A 15,232-nucleotide genomic window follows, 5' to 3' on the forward strand; every position below is an offset into this window, starting at 1 on the left:
TTCTTGTCTTCAGTTCCTTCAGTTGCTGTAGGAGCCACTGGAGGGCACTGGTCGGTAAGTGACTGATTCCACCCTCTCTGGAGTTAACTCTTCTGACCATTTCTGAATTTCCCGAGGTTCCTGTATTACTGCACCTGTCTTACAGTGTGTTCTTTGTATTTAGGAGATGGCTATAATTCAGCACCAAATGCATGTGTTGTAGATCCACTGGAATTGAGGGAAGGAGATTGATATAAAATGCCCAACATATTATTATCCACCCAAGGCATAAGATGCTCCCAGTACAGGGCAACAGCCACTACCTCAGCTCCTTGACAATATGGGCAGTGAGATCTTCCAGTATCACTGGGGTTCCTGTATTGTGTACCCACCAATGTTTGTTTCTGTCGGGTGTTGAAGTTGAAAGACCTTCGGAAATAACAAGAGCACATTGTGCTCGGTTTTGTGAGTTTGTACATCAGCCAAAGGGGTGGGAGGTGTCACAGGTGTTTAACCGGGGAAAGGAAGGTCTGCTACTTAGTGTGGGACACCATACTGCAAAACAAACAGGATTTTCTTGGTGAACAGAATAATGCATTGTCTACTGAAAACCTCAGAGCAGTTAATAAAATGAGAGTAATGTCCTAATCCATTATTTACACATAGGGATACTGAGAGGAGTAAAGGCAGTTGCCCAGCAAATCTGTGCCTGGATGCATTTTGTTCCTAATTTTAAGATGGAATTTTGGCCATTAGGTCATTTCTTGAGGTACTTTTACCTCAAAATTATATTTATTGTAAGAGTGCATGAAATCAACCAATAGAATAAATACGAAAGTATTTCAAGCATCCATCCAAAAGGGCTTAAATTCTACTTAGCCTGAGCCAACAGCAAAAAAACCATCACAAGAGAATTAGGATGGGCACCTTTGTTTTATGTATCTTCTGAATGGGTGGTGCCTTCTCACTAAATCAGTACAAACAGGCTAGGTGTCTCTCATTGTCTGACTGCAAATAACAGCCAGGCTGTACAAGAAAAATGGCAGACAAGAAGTCAGTGTCTAATGGCCTGTGCTGATGGTTCTTCATAAAGCTCCCAACCTGGACTTCATTGTAAGCCTGGAGTCATATGAATGAATTACATAGATTTCACAGCAGTGATATTGGATAATGCTGAAATAAAATGTCCTGGAACACATGGCACGTCATATTATTAGAAAGCATGAAACTATTTCTGCCTGTCTCCTGGCTGCATGGATTTTTCTCCTGTGACTTGCCATGAGCTGATAGAAATGTGAGCACTAAAAGGTAACACTTCCATTCTGAAAAATGGATGAGAAGGGCATCTGTCTTCAATCCCAACATGTGCAAAGGAGAGGTGTTCAGCATTCAGGTTAAATGAACCATGGTTCTCTCTCAATCTGTTCTAACTCAATTTTAGATCCTTGCTTTGGGAAAGGACTTTGAGATGCTCTTGATCTGTCAGCCTAATCCCACTCTTATGAAAAACAATTGCAGGACAAGATTTTAAGAGGAGAACAATAGGGTGACACCTAGCATAATGGTATATGTCAGAGTTCCCTTGTCTAAATTGAATTTACCTATTATATTTACCTGTTATCTACAGTATCTGCTTTAGATTTAGTGAAGGGTAGTTGTAGGGACATTGGGAACAATTTGTTGATTATTTCTGTAAGTTACTAGAAACAGTGTGACTTACTGACTATAAAAGTATGTTCTTCCTGTAACTTCTGCTAAGGAATCAGTGAATGATAAATAAAGTACTGCTCTGAACTGAACTGTGTGAGCAGTCCTGATTGTTTAGGTGGGTGTAGCTGCCAGAGTCTGCTCAGTATAATCCACATTGCACTCTGATGTTAGCGTTGCTGTCTGTTGCTACACTGCATGTTTCCTTTTCTCACATGGATGAGAGGCATTTAGTGTCTTTCACCCTACAGCTTTTCTTCGTGCCTGTTCCAGCTTCCTTCTCATCTTTGTGTAGCTACACCTGTACGTGCTGTTTTGTAATGAACCTTAAGAAGAGTTCATATCAGAAGGTGGACGTGTGTGCATGCTCACACATGCTCATCTACACAGGTAAACCCCTATTGACCTCGCTTTTGAATGTTTGTGCGCACAAATAAGCCTCATAAGGTGCTGGGAATTTTGCACAGGATTTTAGCAAGGTCACCAAGAGGATTAATGTTCAGCTGTCTTTGCACTAGCTAATGTCCATCTATGCATTTAAATCTGTCTGGCTGCAAAGCTAGTGCATAGATTTCTTCCAGCCTGTCCCCGGTGCCTGGGATGGCAATAAGTCAGGTTGGGATAATGGAAAACATTGCTGCTGTTGTAGGGGAACAGTATCGCATCCATGCTGCCAGTCCCTGATGCCACATTTGTAAAGAATAGTGCATATTTCATGTTCAGGTGAAAATAATAGTGACATTAACTGAACTAGTTTTCCCCTTCTTTCTCCAAATCTGGGTTTATTATAAACCCAATTCTTGTCATAGGAACATACTTCAGCTCTCAGTGTGATAGATTTTTTCTGGTTTGTGTTTTTGAGGACTTGGTGAGTATCTTTCCGTTTGATGATTGCTGAGCACAGGCATGTGGTAGGCTCAGAAAGTACAGCCTTGGGGATTTTTAGTTTGCTCTTTTGCTTTTTGAAGGCTGGAGAGAACTGGAAAGCTAGCCAAATCTTCTAGCAAGCACTGGCTGGGTTCCTGATCTACATCATTTTAAATACTAGTATTTGAAATGCAAAGTCAAACACAAGCACTTGCATCACAGCTGCTCAGGAACTGTGAGGCTTTTTTTTTTTAACATGCTGTTCTTTTTTTGTGGTACCCACTCCCTGTATTGTTGCATCAAGAGATAAACCTACATGTATTGTGACTCATGCTTTAGGAGGCTCTAAATACTTGAAAGCAAAGTGAGCACAAAGCAAGCTGCTCTGTACTGTGATAGCTGAGCAGAGCCAGCCTTGGCTGTGCTTGTGCTTTGGATTCAAGCCCAGGTTTTATAGAAGTATTTTTAGTGGTATTTTTAAACCAGATTTCTGTGGTTTTCTAATTCCCACTTAGTGTGCAGATTTGCAATGGAATGTGACAGAGACACTTTGGGTATTTTGTTGTTTCTTGGCTTTTTTTAAATTTAATGTAGATGTCATCAGCATCATTTTCTTCAAGCTAGGTGGTAATTGCAGTAGCACTTAGTTGTGCCAGTCTTACCTTGCCTTTATTTAGTCCTACCCTCCTGTTTTCTTTATCTGCATTTTTTTCAGGCTGTAGGGTATTATAGCTAAGGAGTACCTTTCATTACTCCCAGAGCTTTAGCCAGCATGGAAAAAAAATTATCAGTATACTGCCATGTGCATTTAACCTTGTCTTATGTTTGATGCCCAGCAGAGAGGTTAGGTGGAATCAAGTCTTCCAAGCTTTCATACTCTTGGGTTTAATCCTTATGCCACTCTCATCTTTTTTCATCTATTGACTGTTTTAAAATAGCAGAAGCTCGAGTTTTTATTAGTGGTGTTCCCTGGTGCAGTTGCTCAGGCTGCTTTAAGTCTATAGAGGAGGCGATCACACCAAGATCTTGGTTGCTAGGAATGATCTTTAACCCATCAGTGCTTAAGCTTTGTAACAAAAGCTGCTTATGTTGATTCTAATGTATTCCTGCTAGTATTGTATTCCTGAGACCTAGTATTCTACACTTAGGTGTAGTTACCATACTCAAATATTTTTTCCCCCTCAGAAATTTTATCTCCATCTTATGAATGATTATACGTTATTCACAGATGCATTTGAAAACTCGTAATTCAGCTCCTTGAAACCATTTGACAGAGGAATGTGCAGTTTCCAGGTATGACAATTTCCAGGTGTGGCTTTTCTTCCAGAATACAATGTGGTTGCCTTGACAAGGCTGGGCAAGGCTAGAGCAGCAGAGGTGTTTGCTAGCAGGCACAATTAGCTTTCTGAAAGCCATCAGATTAGAGTGGAATGGGGTTGTACTGCAAACCCTACAGGTAAATTGTTTTAAGTGTTAACTTGTATGTACTATGTGTGGAGAAGAGAGGAAACAGAATGCAAAGTATTGCATTTGTTGGAACATAAGGAATGAGCCTAAGTGAGTTTTAACCAGTGCAAGAGATGGTAATGCAAGAACATGCCCTGAAATACAGGAAGAGTGAAGACAAAGCTGTTGAGAGTTGATTGGAGCCCCTTTTTGCCTGTCAGTCTGTACCAGGCATGGCTTCATGGTAACAGCTTAGTGCAGCAGCATTCCTTTCAAAACTAAAACCTGGAAAATGTCTCCTCAGAGAACTTAGCAGTTGCTGAGGTGGAAGAGAGATTTCACAAGCACACTTGGTATTATCAAAATGCATAGAGATAAAACCATTGCTATTGAAGTTCCCTTTCCATTCCATGTATTGTTTCTACAAGCAAGAGATGGAAGACTGAGATGAGAAAAATATGCTGCTCATGCGTTCTAGACAACTTATACAGAAGAAATATGCACTTCACTCACTTTACTGTGGGATCATGAGAGTTCGTGAAAATGCGATGATGGTCATGAGAAAGGCTGGCAAGAGAAATAGCTGCAGCCTCCTTGGGGCTGCACATATTGTATTTAAGTGAGAAGTAATCAGAAGTGTTAGTTACCTCCTCATCCGTTTGTGATTTTTCTCACAGCTAAGATAAGCAGGATTAGGTCTGACTTAAGTAGTCAGAGACAAGCCCTCAAAGCAAAGCTCCTCAAAATAGTCTTCCTGAATTTCTGAGGGAATTATCTTCCTTCTCTTTTGCAATTACCGATTCAGAGCTACAAGTGGGAGCCCTAGGTAATGGCAAGGTAGCCATAGCTCAGGCTATTAAGGTTTTTGTGATCTTAAAACCAAATAATTATAATGCTGCCAGCAGCTCTGCCCTGTTGCCACCAAAGGTTGAGGTTAAATGAAACTAATTGAGCAAGAATACTCCAGGGACACTCCTGACTCCAGCTGTGATTTTATTCATCTAAAATAGGTGGGCTAGAAATCTTCCTGGTTGCTTCCATCTGAGAACTTGCATGTTGTACCCACAATCTCTTCCCTAGCACAAAGGGAATCTGGCTTTATTTTTAATTGCTACTATAATCAATCCTAAATTGAAGAGTAGTGGATGTGGTTACATTACTTATGAAGACGCACTCGTGTGAAATGACTGTGTTTAGATAGAACCTGCCATGTCAGCATGTGGGCTGGGTCAGGGGAGCATCCAAGGAGTGGTAAGCAAATATTGAGAGGTTTAAACATCTCTGTTCCTCTAATGTTGGGACAGTAATTAGGCCCAGAGTGCATGGACAGACAGATTTTAGGAAACAGAATGGGAACACTTGAGAAGCACAACTCGAGGTACCTTGTGCTAATTACTGAGTTGGACTAGACTGACTTAAAACTCATTATGTTATAATGACTGGGAACTCTGCACCAGGTAACCAGGCTTAACATGAGTCCTCCTTGAATGCATCACTAAAAATGACAATGTGGTTCACTGTCACAGAAGTTACATGGTGAATAAGCAGGGAACCTAAACTATTCAAGGCAGCCTGCTTGACTCAGGATAAAAACATTTCAACTGGACTGTTAGAAGGCAGCTCCTCAGATTGCTGACCCTGCTGGACATGCCTTAAGGACATCATTCGCTGGGACTGCTTGCTGTCTACCTGCTTCTGTGTGTTAAATTCACATTTTAAAAAGGGAAATGCATGCACAGACAACACTTTGAACAGGAAAAATGTTTAATTTTTATGTCTGCTCTCAGTTCTGAAGTATTAGTCTTAACATATGATTTAGCTCTATTCAATGCAGTTTTCTTGGGCATCCCTATTTCCAAGTCTTTGTGTAGCTAGACAGAGCTTTGGAAAGATTATTTTGCTTTCAGAGGAGTTACCTGGCTTGAGATGGTTAGTAAAATATATTGAAATACAATAGGCAAATCTCAAGAAATAGCTGACCTTCAGTTTAATACAGATTCAGAGTGTTTGGGGTTGGTGGTGGTTTGGGTCAGCAAATTTTTTATCTTCTGTGCTGCCTTTGAACGAACATGACTTACTGCCTCTGCTTTAGTCCAGCATTCTGGACTGATTATAAGGAATTGGTGGCTTTTTTAGAACAACTTATGTCAGGGGATTCACTACCACACACACAGGGTAAAGGTAGTTTCTCTGTGTAGTGATCATGGAGAGTCTATGCCTCTCTTTGTCACTCATCCTATAAAAATTATTTTCATTTACATTAATGAAGAAACTGGGAAGTAATGGGGTTTTTTTCAAGGCAGGGATATATATACACCAAGTATGTGGGGGTGCAGTGCTTCAAGTGCTACCTGCCTCTTCCCCAAATTTGGAGGTGGACTTGAACTGTATGACTCACACTCAGATGAGGGAGACTGAGGTATGCAACCCCTCCATTCCCCTCTCCTAGTGAGGCAGTTTTCATGCATCCTCATGGCTCCCTTTCTGTGCTCTTACAAAAACACATCATGGAAGACTTGTTTTTGTTGTAGAGGTATCTTCACCAGCATTTTTTATCCTTCGCTCTGTGTGTTTTTTTCTTACTGCTGGTTGCCTTTACATGGAGTTGCTTTACACAAGAGAGTATTTTGCAGGCTGGAGGATGTCACATATAAATTATCTGCTGATTAGATAGATACCTCGAAATACACATTGAGGTATCCCAGTGTTGTTCATTGCTATTGATGAAGATAATTCATTAAATCCTGCATTTCAGCACTGATGAACTGAAGTAACCCACTTACTCATATTTCCCTTACTTGTGAATTGCATCAAGAAGACCTTCACTAGTGATTTCAGACAGCCCATAACAGTATTCTAGCACAAGAAGGATGCTTGCATGCAAGAAATCATTTAGGTTGGAAAAGACCTCTAAGATCATTGAGTTCACCTGTTAACCCAGCACTGCCATCTTCACCACAAAACCATGTCCCCAAGTGCCATACCCACATGTTTTTTTGAACACTTCCAAGGATGGCGATTCTACCACTTCCCTGGGCACCTTATTCCAATGCCTGACCACCCTTTCAGTGAAGAAATGTTTTCTAAGATCAAACCTCAACCTCCCTTGGAGCAAATGAGATTTCATCAAAGTAATACCTGATTTAAATATATCATTGCTAACTTCAATATTTTTCCTTGCACTGCCTGCTGGAACAATGAATCATGAAATGATTACCTCCCTGATTCCTCCTTCACTGAAACAGCAATCATAGCACCACTTCAAAAGAAAACCCAGCAGTTTGATGCGTGACCTTCATTTGCACACAGTGATACATCTTGTTTCCTGGGCGTCTGACTGAATCTTTGTGAGGATGGCAAGTGGGTAATTATTTGATTGGTATATTCAGAGAATCACACTGCTCTTGTAATATCACAGATTTGATATATTTAGTGACCACTTTTTTTTTTTTACATAGTTGTCTGGATCTATGAGACATGCTTTTGTATGTCCCTGTGTGTGTATGTATATTTATATATATATATACACATATATAGAAATTCAGATTTCTGATGTGCTGAGGAGATGAAGGTTAAGCTATCACACTACCTATCCTCATCTTCATAGTCTTTTAACCAATCGGTCAATTCCAGGTGAACATGACAAAGAGGAAAATTACCAGAAGGTATCAAATTCTTGTAAATGCCAAGAACATGTGCTAACTGAGGATATGCTCTTAGTAGAAAAATCTGCATGGAACAGATTGCTCTTACAAATACCCCCACTGCAGCCAGCAAAACCAATGGAGTCTGAACTTTTCTTGAACATTAAGGTGAGCCAATCTCACAGTTCATAGGAAACAAAGCTTTTTCATTGTAAGGATGTATGGGAACATCTGTATAATTACAAATGTCACATCATAATTGTCTTATAGTTAGCATTAAGCCAGGTAGTTGCAAATATATGATGGACTTCATTCACCTCAATATCAGTAATTAGAGCCACATCCATCACAGAGCATCCTCTACTTACTCCAAATCCAGTACTGCAAGCCACAGGGCTGTGCCAATTCACATAATTTAAATACCTAGGATACACTCAGCAGAAAGACTATTTTAGCTGCACTATGAGCTGTTAGAAAAATCCTTCCTGGTATGATTTTCTCATTGTTCAAAGAGCTTAGATATCCTAACTCCTATCGGCTCTTCTCCCAGTCTCCTAAAATCCCCAAATGAAAACCTTCCTTTCTTCTGAAATTCTCTTTTCCCTCACTGATCTAGGGAAGAAGCATTATCCATGCTCAGTAGCTAGTTAGCAGGGTGATAAATGACTTGACAGGATAAGCTTTCTCAAGACATGGAATAAATGGAATAAGCCTTTGTTCTGAGGAAATCCCAATCCCTCCAAAAGGCAGCCCATCATCCACCCCCTGACTGTTCTATAGTCTCACACCATGCACCATTCTCACACAGCCCAAAGCCTGCAATTTTCATAGAAGACTAAGTGAATTGAGAAATTTAACTAAATTTGGCTTTCTGATTAATTTAAAAATCCCAGCAGGTTTTGCTAGGCCAGCAGCAGAAAGCACACTCTGTTCCCTGTAAATACATGCAGTCCTAACAGAAACATTCTCTCTCCTGTTTCATCAAACTCCTGTTTCTCTTGCAAAGGATGATTTTGGGAAACTAGAACTGGAGGATGCACTAAGAGCCTTGCATCACTGCAGCTATTTTTTCATGTGCTGACACAAGACCTACCTGTTACCAGGAGCTTTGCATGCTAGTTCTTTGCATATCTGTAATGCTAATGTTATGAAAGCATCCAATGATTTACAGTCATGAGCAGTATTCTATATATCCTAAAACACTGGTGCCTGCACATCTTTGTCCTGCTTTGACTTGAACTTAACTGTGTTTTGTACTAGAGAATTGTTTCTTTGGTTTTGTCTTGTTTCAGGGACAAGACTGCTCTGTGAATACCAACATCAGGGTCATTTTGCTCTTTGTTACACAGAAGTCTTTTGACACTTGTCTAGTTGCAAAGATAAACTGCTAAATTGAAAATACCAATACCATATTGCTCAGCTGCTTGGAGATTTCAGGCCACTGTGTGGTGTACTGTGGTCCTCCGCTGACATTTCCTCTCCTTCTCTTAAAGGGTAGATGTCAAATGTCCTTATTCCATACTAACAGAAAGGCTGTGCCAACCAGTTTGAGGAGCAATAAAACATAAGCCTGCACTTCTCTGTCTTCTCCTGCTGCTGTTGTGTTCCCCAAGACTTAAGTCAGTGCCCTGCCAGGCTCACAGTTCTCTTCTGCACTTCAGCCCCCTACGACAAGAGCATGTACACTCTGGCACCTCATCCCAGTCAGCTGGCACCTTTCTCAGCAGATCCTGCAATCAACCCACTGGCTTTTTAACTTTCTCTGCATGAGAATTTTTCTACCCTTAAACCTTGCAGCCCATCTGCATAAAATTGATTCTCCCTGTACAGCACTTTCATTACCAGTTTTCATTGTCCAGACATAGCGAGAATCATGAGATCCTTTATTCTGCTGCCACTCCAGGAGATGTGTCAGGCACTGGTACTGCATGTGTACTGTACAGCTGGGTGATTAGGGTGTTAACAAGACTGTCACTTCATGGAAATACTTGGAATTAATTTCTGTGGTTTCTCAAATCATTTGGGTCATCTCTTGTCATGTTCTGTATAATAAAGACCACAAAATTTGTCAGTGTAAGTCTGGCAAACAGTAAATCTTAAATAAACCTATAGCTTTGAATCATAGATTTTAAATGATGGAGAGTTTACTGTTTTATTTAATAAATCCTTCAAATAGCTCATCGTGCTGTGTTAAAACAATAAATTCAAAAAACCCCAGCAACAAAACCACTTTATTTCTTTTCAGTCTGAATTTGTCTAGTTTCAGCTTTTAGCCGTAGCATTTGGTTAGGTTTTTACCTGCCAGCCATGTCTTCTCTCAGTGTATATACACACAGCAAGCCCAAGTCACCTCCTCATAATTTGGGATAATATAAGGCACATTTTAAGTCTCAGGCCTGAGTCAGGGTATTCTACCAACATAGCTGACTGTTTATTATTTTATTTAAGCCTGCAAGCTAACTGAGTTGGCTGTGAATTCTCTCCTTAAACTTGGATGGTGCTGTGATGAAACCACGATAGGATTGTACAGTCTTTCATTAATTATCTAAAAACAAATATGGCATTGACAATTGTTGAAGGTTATATTTTCCTCCAGCTGTTTTGTGCTGGGCTTGGGTGCTGTGTAAACATTACCTGCTGCAATTTACATAAACACTTAGGCAAGCACCACCCTTAGCAAGTAGAAAATGTACATGTCTTCAGTGGAAATGTTTATATTCTCAAGGATGTAATCACCAGCACGTGTTTGTTCTATAATAATATTTAAAGGTCAATGGTGGACTGCTGACCCTAATGAAAGTATTTATGAGTGTGCCTCAGGGCTAGCCTGCCTGGACATGCTCAGGGGTAAATAAGCTCCTTCCTCACACAACATGACACCAGACGCTCTTGAGTATTCGGGTGGCCTCTGATTTGCAGGTGTGAGAAGGCACAGCCACCAGCTGTGCTTGGAGCTGTGCTTGCAGGCTCGCTGGAGAGCAGGACAGCTGAGGGCAGCTGGGATACAGCCTGGGAAATACAATGCAGACATGCTCTTGCAGGTGTGCTACAGAGCTGAGGTCCCCGACCCCTAAGTATGAAAACCACAACTCCCATTCTGAGAAGATTTTTAAATAGACTTCACACTAATCACTACAAACTCTTTCTATTTTGAGTACATGTGCTCTCTGCCCTGATATTCAGCATATATATTCAGCGTGCAGGGACAGTGTGTTCCAAGTACAAGTCAGCTCTGGAAGAAGTAAGCAATTTTTCCTCAGCACAGTATCTGTGACATAGTTGTGTTTCAGGGCTGGGAGGGATCTTTAGATTCCCAGAGCAGATAAAACAGCTGGTGAAAGCTTAATGCAATGAAAATACATGGCTTATATACTTTGTGATTTCTTTTCTTAGCACAGTCTCTATCACCACACAGTTTACTTAGTGTCATGGGTTTCAAAACTGAAAAATAAAATCTCAAAGTCAGTATATTACTGTTCCCAGCATAGAGTTAATTATCTGTATGGCAGAATATGTTCTAAGACAGCTTTTTGGCAGGTAAAAACTGTATGTTATGTATGACTGTGTGCCTACATTCAGGACTTTGTCCGTATAATTCAAGTAAAGTTCATGTAAAGAAAGAAATATTTGTGAGAAAAGCAGTACAGAACATAGCAGCTAAATCCTGCATTTTCCAGCATTAGGGTAGTAACAAGCATCTGATGATAAAATCCCATGCGCTGTTGTCATTACTTGGACTGTTGTTTGAATTGGTATTGATTTTATGTTCATTAATTTTGGGGTGCCCAAGTTGCAAAACCAAACAAGCCTTGTGTTCAGTAACTCCACGTACAAACATAGATCCTCTATAGATTTGCCAAATAATGGCCGTTTTGATAATATGGGCCTCTCATCTATTCTCTCTCTGTTGCAGCAACATTAGAGGATCCAAGTATCTCAGATATGAAAACCATCTTTACTTCGTAAAATACGGATTCCATCACAGAGACATTTTCCTTGACTGATCATGTGCCTATGACACATGTCACCACCAAAGTACAAATCAAGTATTTCTGGTTTGGGTTAAAATAAATCAGCTTTTCCATATGGTTGTAAGCTGCCGAAGAGTAAAATATGTTATTTATTATTTACTTGAATACACTTGTAGCTCAAAGCCTACACTTTGCTAATTCTGAAAAGCCATTAGGAAATTTCCAATCATTTCTTGATTTAATGCTAACTAAAAATATCTCATCCTCAGATTAGCACAGTAGGATGTCAAGGGTGAGAATATTTGTCCTGGACATCCGACATGAATCCCCGTTCCTTGTGTGAGACCTGGGTTTCACGGAAAGTACAGTTCCTTTCTTGCTCTCTTCAGAATAAGTACCCTTATCTTTCTTAGTTCACTTCTAGGTGGTTTAAATACAGTAAGTTTGTTGTTTGGACTGAAACCTGCTGATGACCACTGAAAAAACTCAATCATCTTTTATATGTTAATGTGTTTTAGTTACCTAAAAAAAGTCTGAATAAAGTTTGACATTCAAAAATTCTAGGATTTGGAAAGGAGGAGGCAAGCTGTATTTGAAAACCAGAAAAAGAGTTCAGGAAATTCCAGTGAGCTCCACTGCTTGGGCCTGTGAGTCTACTTTAATTAGCACTTCCAGCTGGCTAGATTGTTGCTGAGAAAGTAGTTCTAGAGAGCTCAATCAGTAATGTCAAAAATGTTGATACCTCAGGATTTGAGAACAAAACCAGCTTAAATGGAAGAATCTGTTAATTAGATACTGAGACGTTCAGGAATAATCCCTTTACTGAGAAACCTGATAATACTTGTATCCACTATTCTGCTTTTTCTAAAACATTTACATTGAAAGGCTTCACATGATTGCATATTTTTCCTAATCAGAATTTACTTCGTTATAGTAGTTGACAAACAAGAGGTTACAATCTTGACTGGTGTTTAAAAGCCTTGCCAATCCTTCCCTTGAAAGGTTAATTTAAAATACAGAAAATGGGCCACCTTATTCTCTCTTGGTAGTTCTGTAATAAAAGGTTGATTGTTCAAGCAGGAGCATTCAATTATTTTCTTTCTGATGCTATCTACGTGTAAAAAAATCTAGCTAGGCTCAGCTGGTCCCTGAAGGCTTTCCAGTTCTAGCCCTCAGTGCAAGGATGCAAAACAAAAAAATTAGAGCCTCATAATTAACATTCAAAATGTCAAGTATTATGTTGTCAAGTTAAAGAATGAAATTTCCTTCCAGGAATATCAGATACAGAAAAGCTTCTGGAGTGTTTACCCATTTTTTAGTGAAACTCATTCTTCGAACATGTTTGCTGGAGAAAAATATGCTAACTAGGGAAGTCAGAATGGCAGCCAGTGTACAGAGAAATTGCCCACAAGTGTAGCCCTCCAATTCTTGTTGAATTAATCATGATACTAGACCTCTAGAACAGACATTGAAAGCTGACAATATATTAATATAGTTGAAGCAGAAAACAATTGGTTCCCTGTGTTTTTATTTTACTTTTTCCCCTACAGGAGCTGGGATGCTCAAACGACAGATGTGCAGACCAAAAGCAATGGAATTTATTGCTCTTATTCTGATGGTTGACAGAAAACCAACACTGACCCTCAACAGTTTTGGGAGCAAAATAAATAAAGAGTTTTAGAATTATGCATGAACACTGAGACCACCGAATAACATCCTGGAAACATGGTGAGAATAAGCATCCAGTGTAAAATAAATCAGCTCTCAGAAGGGAAGTGATGTGAATGGCTCAAACAACTTTGAAATTAGTGTTAATTTTGCTAGCGGCATGAATTTTAGCCCCAGATTTCCTCACTTTTACTTACTGATCTTCTAGGTGGAAAACTGAAAAGACAGGAATCTCTCAGAGGGGAAAATCGATGCTGTTACAATGGGTCCTCATAAACAGCAACAGGGGCATGGCAAAGTAGCTCTGGCATTGGAAGAAACCTTGGCAGTGCTGAACAATCAGATAAAGCACTTTTTATTTGCAAGCCAGTTGAAGCAGGCCTCTAAACAGACCAGTGCACAGGTGTGTTCTGTTCCTTCAAAATGTCAACCCTTATTTAATAGAAAGGGATAAAACAGGAACACAAAAAATACAGAATGCTGTTAACGTCACCAAAAAAAATTATGGTTTTGTCAAAAAGTGTAAAATTCCTTGTTTCATGGTTAAGAAGTTGTGTTAAGCAGTTTGAGTGTGTGGTTTACTAATGGTCTTTTTTTCCTCACCGAAAAAAAAAAAAAAATGATGCTATCTGTATATCTTATCATCATGTCGAGTGGCTGGCATCATGTTCTGATGACCTGCAGTTCATGTTTGCAAAACTCTGCCACATTTCTGCTGCCATCTTAAATAAAAAAATCACCAGTGTCTAAAACATTTACACTGAAAGGCTTCACCAAATTATGTATCTTTTCCCTAATCAGAATTTACTTATTTTTCTAATCAGAGCTTAGAGGGCACAGAGGCTCCACAGAGCCTGAGCCAAGACACACATTCCAAGAAGCCCATGGAGCCTGTACTGTGACACACACTGTGAGGGGAGGCACAGTAATGCACAAGAACAGTTCCTTTGGGTAACTCATGTTTCCTGTATTTCTGGGAGAAACTCTCCCATCCTCCTCCTCCTCCCTCCCCAGCTGCTTCAATCCCTTGCTGAAAGGTAATACCACAAAATCCAGCCTTTGTTATCCAGTAGGAGAGCAGCAGTAAACAATTCAAGGACAATAGCTACCAGACATGTGGGAAACACTTCATTTTTACTGAACTGCCACATGCAAATCCTTTGCTAATTAGAGTTCCTGAACGTTGAAAATAACTATAACCTGCTCGCATATTGTTGAAACCCCATAGTTTTTGTGGGATGGAAGATCTTTTTGGAAGCTCTTAAATGATCCAGAAACGTTTGGGCTTTTTTAAAAATACGTCTTTTCAGACTGGAGTACTAAAAAATATAGCTTAAGGAACAGTTCAACATTGTCAGGTAGTAGGTCAACAATGACTTCATACTTTACATTTCCAGTGATTTTTATGGCTTTTAAAAGTATTTTGTATTGTTCAGTCTTTGGTTATTTGGCAGACCCCAGCAAAACCCCCATTTCCAGCTCTGAGTGTGCTATCTCCTGGACTCGTTCCTTGCCTGCGGCCCTTTGCGGTGGTTCCTCTCCCAAGCGATGGCAGCCAGTGGGGACAGCCACCTGCAGCACCAGCACCGCTCCTGCCAGCGTCTGCTGCCCGCGGAGCCAGGGGTGACAGTCTGGAGGGACGGTGACAGCAGGAGCATGGACCCCCCAAACCGTGCTCGCCCATGGGGCTGTGGCACAGAGAACGGGGGCTCAGCTTGGCTTCTCGGCTGTACTGGAAGCTGTACTGTACTGTGTGTAATAGTCGGGGAGGTCAGGAGATGGTTTTCAGAGGGGACCCGCTTTGACCCTCCTTCCCTAGCGCTCGGGGCGCCCCGCACCACCAGCGCCGGGTTCCGCCCCGCGGACAGCGGCGGGAGGGCTGGGCGGTCTCCGGGGCGGGCGGCCCCGCTGCGGACCCGCCTCCCCTCCCGGGGCCGGGCGCCGAGCACC

The sequence above is a fragment of the Aphelocoma coerulescens genome, chromosome 2, assembly GCF_041296385.1.
Source record: "Aphelocoma coerulescens isolate FSJ_1873_10779 chromosome 2, UR_Acoe_1.0, whole genome shotgun sequence".
Lineage (NCBI taxonomy): Eukaryota > Metazoa > Chordata > Aves > Passeriformes > Corvidae > Aphelocoma > Aphelocoma coerulescens.